This window comes from Helianthus annuus, chromosome 14, assembly GCF_002127325.2.
Source record: "Helianthus annuus cultivar XRQ/B chromosome 14, HanXRQr2.0-SUNRISE, whole genome shotgun sequence".
Taxonomy (NCBI): Eukaryota; Viridiplantae; Streptophyta; class Magnoliopsida; order Asterales; family Asteraceae; genus Helianthus; species Helianthus annuus.
In genome coordinates this window covers 132,102,724-132,108,821 of record NC_035446.2, presented here as the reverse complement: position 1 = coordinate 132,108,821, position 6,098 = coordinate 132,102,724, and the positions used below count along the sequence as shown (strand labels likewise).

The following is a 6,098-nucleotide window of genomic DNA, read 5'->3' as shown; positions in this document are numbered from 1 at the left end:
TGGAAATCCAGGTGTCGATCCCAAAAGCACGGAAGCTTGATGAAAGGGGGAGCTTGAAGAAAAAGAGTCTTAGCGAGAGGGGGAGCAACGGAAGCTCGTAAACAGATCCACGGGGATTTTGTTTGAGAAAGAGGGAGTCTATGGTTGCTGAAACCGTCAAACCTTCAAGAAGACTCAGAGAGAGAGAGAGAAAGTCAAGTTGCTACGAGTTTGACTACAGATTGACTGCGGCAATATCCAAGGGGGAGTCTGTTAGTGCAGAATGTCTATCACCTTCGTCAATCGGAACCGTAGCTGAAATAGAAGTAAAATAGGCTTTATATTGTAATTTGTTAGCAATAGGCAAGGTGGCATTATTTTAAATAAGGGGAAATCCCTTATAATCTTGTGCCTATAAATAGGAGCCTTAGGGTTTAGATTTAGAACTTTTGCCACATTAGAGCTTGGAGAGCTAGGTGCTTAGAGAGAGAAACTAGAGAGAGAAAGTGGCAAAACGTGATTCACGGAGCTTGTATTCGTCACATCATAAATAGAATCACTGAGTAGTGTACGTTATTGTGTGTTCGCTCACGCACGTTCATGGATTCCGCACGTCGAACGTTCGTTACGCAATCGTAAGGTGTCAAAACCGATCCTACACTCCTGCATTGGGCGAACCTTATTTTTTGAGGATACTACTCAATAAAGTTAAAGGTCCTAGATCATTCGAGGAGATACATATAGTTAACGGTCAATTATTCTCGACTTTTAGAGATGCTTGCTATGCGATGGGACTCTTAGATGATGACAATGAATACGTTGAGGCCATTAAAGAAGCAAGTTTTGAAGGACATGCTGGGTATCTTCGAGCGTTATTTGCTACCCTACTTTTGTCAAATACTCTTTCACGGCCAGAATTTGTTTGGGAGAACACCTGGAAATACTTAGCTGATGATATTGTTTATAGACGTCAAAAAGAAACAAATATTTCAGGTTCTGATCTATCTTTTTTATTTCACATACTACATTTTGATTTTTTTTAATTAATAATGTTAATTTTTTGATTTGTTAGGTTTAGTGCTTCCTGAATATCAGATTAAGAACCTTACTTTGTTGAAAATTGAATACTATTTAATTTCCAATGGTTCATCATTACAAAGGTTTGTCATTATGTCGTATCCTGATGACGATTCCTTACGTGATGCTTCTAATCGTCTGATCAAGGAAGAGCTGTCACATGACCTAGATAAAGTACAAGCTGAGTTTAACATGTTGCATCAATCTCTTACAGATGAACAACGAGCGGTTTTTGACGAAATAATGGAAGCAGTTGTAGGGCGTAAAGGAGGCCTTTTTTTGTCTATGGTTACAGTGGAACTGGAAAAACCTTTTTATGGAAGACTTTGGCTTCAGCTGTTCGATGTAGAAATGGAATAGTTTAAATGTGGCTTCAAGTGGTATTGCTTCGTTATTACTTTCCCGTGGAAGGACAGCTCATTCTCGGTTCCATATCCCCATTAATCTAACAGAAGATTCAATATGCAATATTAAACCAAATAGTGATATTGCCAGATTATTAAAGGAAACCCAATTAATCATATGGGACGAAGCACCGATGGTACACAAACATGCCTTTGAAGCATTAGATAGGACGATGTCCGACGTATTTTCGGAAGGTAGGAGTATTCGTTCGGATATTCCTTTTGGAGGTAAAGTTATTGTTTTTGGTGGTGACTTTAGACAAATCCTACCTGTTATTCCTAATGGTACTAGACAAGAAATTGTTAGTGCATCTTTAAGCTCTTCATACATATGGTCAAAATGCAGACTGTTATGGCTGACTAAAAACATGCGTCTAACTATTGGAGCTGAAAGTTCAAATATGGAGTCTATCAGAGAATTTGCAAAATGGCTTATTGATATTGGTGAAGGAAACGTTGGAGATGATAATGATGGTGACGCTATTATAGAGATACCAGATGATTTACTAATCACCGATATTTGTGACCAGATACAAAGTTTAATTGACTTTGTATATCCTTCAATTATTGAACAATTTAGGATTCCTGGATTTTTTTCTGAGCGAACAATTCTAGCACCCAAAAATGAGGTAGTTCATGAAATTAATGATCGATTGCTTTCGTTATTTCCTGGTGATGCGAAAGTGTATCTGAGTTCTGATAGTATATGTCAAACTGAACAAATTCTTGATTCTTTTCAAGAAAGCTTATACTCAATAGAAAATTTGAATGCTCTTAAGATTTTTGGCATGCCTAATCATAAATTAGTTCTCAAAAGTTGGTGTTCCTGTGATGCTTCTTCAAAACATTGATCAACAGAAAGGGTTATGTAATGGTACAAGGCTTCAAATTACTTTTCTTGGTAAACGAGTTATAGAAGCTGAAGTAATATCTGGTGGTAACATTGGCACGAGAATTTTTATTCCAAGGACTAATATGATCCTGTCTGACAAAAAAAAATACCTTTTCAATTTCAACGAAGACAATTTCCTTTATCAGTTTGTTTTGCCATGACAATTAACAAGAGTCAAGGACAATCGTTATCAAAGGTTGATCTTTATTTGAAAGATCTTGTCTTCACTCATGGTTAGTTGTACATTGCATTATCAAGGGTCAAGACCAGAGAAGGCGTTAAAATACTAATATTCGACGCTGATGGAAAACCAACAAATAAGACTTCTAATGTTATTTACAAAGAAGTTTTTACTAGCTTGTAATCATTGTTTTTTCTGAGTTTTAACTTCCACCGTTCTAAGTATAGTTGTATATATATTTTCTTAATTACTATTTTGTTTAAATTTTATTTGGTTTAAACTTTATAAACTCTATTGTGTTTTGCATCTCAGAACAATGTGTGATAAATTTATTCATAAGTAATTTACAACGCAGACAATTCTGAAGATCCCCGTGTTCACAATCAATATGTAAGAAAATTATACCGGATTTGGACTGCATAAGAGGCTACGAACTTATCAATTTCAAACCTACACCAGCCAAAAATATGTTTCACCAAAGTCAAACCATTGTTTGACCAAAGTCAAACCACTGTTTGACCAAAGTCAAACCACTGTTTGACCAAAGTCAAACCACTGTTTGACCAAAGTCAAACCACTGTTTGACCAAAGTCAAACCACAGTTTGACCAATGTCAAACAACTGTTTGCAAAAATATGATTCTTAGTGGTTCGAAAGTCTGTTTTACCAAAGTTAAAACACTGTTTGAGCAATGTTAAAACGCTGTTTGACCAAAGTCTGTTTGACCAAAGTCAAACTACTTATGTTAAAAGCTAATTATAATAGATAAAACACTGTTTGAGCAATGTTAAAACGCTGTTTGACCAAAGTCTGTTTGACCAAAGTCAAACTACTTATGTTAAAAGCTACTTATAATAGATAAAACACTGTTTGAGCAATGTTAAAACACCGTTTGACCAAAGTCAAGCTACTTATGTTAGAAGCTACTTATAATAGATAAAACTAGATTTTCACCCGGCATTGCTTCCCGAGCTCATGAAACTTACTTATGTTAAAAGCTAATTATGATTAATACATGATTTAAGGCATTCAAAAAATATGATATGTTAATGGCTTTGCTATAAGAAAAATTATTTTTCTTTGTTAATTTGAATATCAAATCAATTCAACTAATCATCCACTTTACTCTTGTGTCTCAATGTATAGGTAAATAACAAATTCAATAAGGGGTGTATGTGTAAATATTTTTCATCAGTTGAAAATATGGGAAGAGAAAAACACAACCGTCATTATTTCTTCATCATCATTACACATCAAACATCTATCATCTCTTCTTTCAAAAATCTCTTCTTCCCAGTCATTTTCTAGGGTTTCAACTTTCTTATTCTCCGTCTTCTACACTTCAATCACCTGAGGTTTTATTGTTTTTTCTTCAGCAACTGTTATGTACATTCATATTGTAATGAACTTTATATTGTTTAACCGATCTTAATTCAAATCCTATCTTGCTACTAGTACGGTTTTAAACGTTTATTGCTATACATTCAAGAAGAGTTTACTTAGGTGTTTGAATCATTTGTTGAGAACATGTTAAAATAGTTATTATTTGCAGAAAAATTTTAACTCATACTCTGTTTCTATGATTAATTTCACTACATACTCTGTTAATACAAAAAGTTAATGTTCATTTTCGAAGCCAACTTTTTAATTACAATCTTTTAACATCTTTACTAATTCAGGTTTTATGATGTATACTACATTTGTCAAGTTTCTTGATAACCCGGAATCTTTGAAACTGGTATGACATGTTTTTACATACATAATTTATTTTTATTGAGATATATATTTAATAGTTCTTATGGTTTATATTTTCTTACACTACTTAAAAATTATATACAGGATGTACCTATATTCTTTGTTAATCAAAAGTGGGGAGATTTTTGGCAAAAATTAGGTTGCGAATCTATCATGTGTCTGGTAAAAAATGGGTTGTGAGGGTCAGAACAGAAAATTCAACGTTAATAATAACTGACGGTTGGGACAATGTTGTTAAAGATCTCAATCTGCCGAGGGATACTTTGTTGGTTTTCAAACCGTTAGGTGATTTTGGACTTAAACTTTCATGTTTTGTTGATGGCATGTGTGGTGAATCTTATTTCACGTTTAATCATTATGCAAGATTTGGTTTTACGGTATGAGTATTGATCTTAACTTCAATTCTTTTTCATCTTTAACGTGTCAACACTTATTCTCATAAGTTACATACTTCACGTATAGTATTCATTATTTTTCATTTTATGCAGGTAATCGAAGACCGCTTCATTAAACAATTTTACGTAAACAGCCCACCAAGTGACAAATTTCAAATCTGTTATAAGGGTTCCTATTGGAATGTTGAGGCCTCTAAGGTTGATACCAACTTTGTATTTGCTAGAGGATGGCCGGAAATGAGCAACGATGTTGGGATACTGGAGGATGATTTGCTTGTGTTTAGCAAAATTGATGATGTTGTTTTTGAGGTAGTAGTTTATAGAGATGAGACTGAGATTTGCTTTTTGAAGAAACCTGAATCTGACGATGATAGTATACTTGAGATATCGAAGGCTGATTATGTTGACAATGCATTCAAGGTACGTAAGTATTTAGCATTAGCAGTAAAAGTTTTAATTTTTTAGCATTATATTAATTATTTCATTAATGTAGACCAGGACATCTATGAGGATGAAGAAGTTGTGTCTGTAGGTGAAGGTAGAACCGTTACTCAGGTATTTACTAAATTATTAAAATTATTTATTTTTAATTTAACACATATAAGAATTTAATGTTTTTACAACTATTATTAATGTTGTTTACTGATGTTATATTTATCCAATAATGTATTATTTAGAAGAAGTTACCAACCAATGCCGAATGCAAGTCGAAGAGACGCATGTCTTCACGATTGAACAAAACCCAAGATGTAAGTTTACCATCTTAAAGATTGTTATATTACTATTGTTATTAAAGTTACTTTATGACAACAGGTTAAGAAGAAAGGTAAAGTTACTTCTGAGAGAAAGGAGATGGTCAAGAATAGGACTAAGGGAAATGCTGCGTTATCTGTCGACACAAGTGATCAAATTGGATGTTCTTCATCTGCTCATAAAGTTAAGGTATCTATATTTGCCAGTTAATTAGTATATGTTATATAAACTGTTTTTTTGGTGCATATATTCAACATTCCTTTAATTCACATGTATATGTTTTCTTTTTCATCAAGGGGAAGAGAGCCGCCAACGTTCAGAAAAAGCTTAATAGAAATAAGATTACAAAACTGCAAAAAAACATTCAGGACATCTTCTCGACCCTGAGTTCTTTCATTTTGATCGTAAAGGAGACTATAGGATGGTATACCATTTTTTATAACAAACTAATGATTTATGTGTATTTGTCTAACTATTATTTTTTTTCCACACAATACATGTAGCGTCTTCCTGCTGAAGTTGCCAGACGAGCAGGTCTTTCTCTTGATCTTCATCCTTTGAAAGTTCAAAACATGGTTGGAGTTGTGGAGGTTTATGATGTTAAGTCGGAGTTAAATGAATTGAACCCACGTTATGCGTTGGACGGTTGGCAAAAGTTTATG

The 6,098-nt window shown here is 33.8% G+C and overlaps 1 long non-coding RNA gene across 1 annotated transcript; it reads left to right on the top strand.

The window, feature by feature from the left end:
* Positions 1-5,179: 5,179 nt before the first annotated feature.
* LOC118486661 lies at positions 5,180-5,571 on the top strand. Its single transcript, XR_004879374.1, has 3 exons — positions 5,180-5,238; positions 5,361-5,432; positions 5,497-5,571. It is a non-coding gene; the product is annotated as an uncharacterized LOC118486661 (long non-coding RNA).
* Positions 5,572-6,098: the final 527 nt, after the last annotated feature.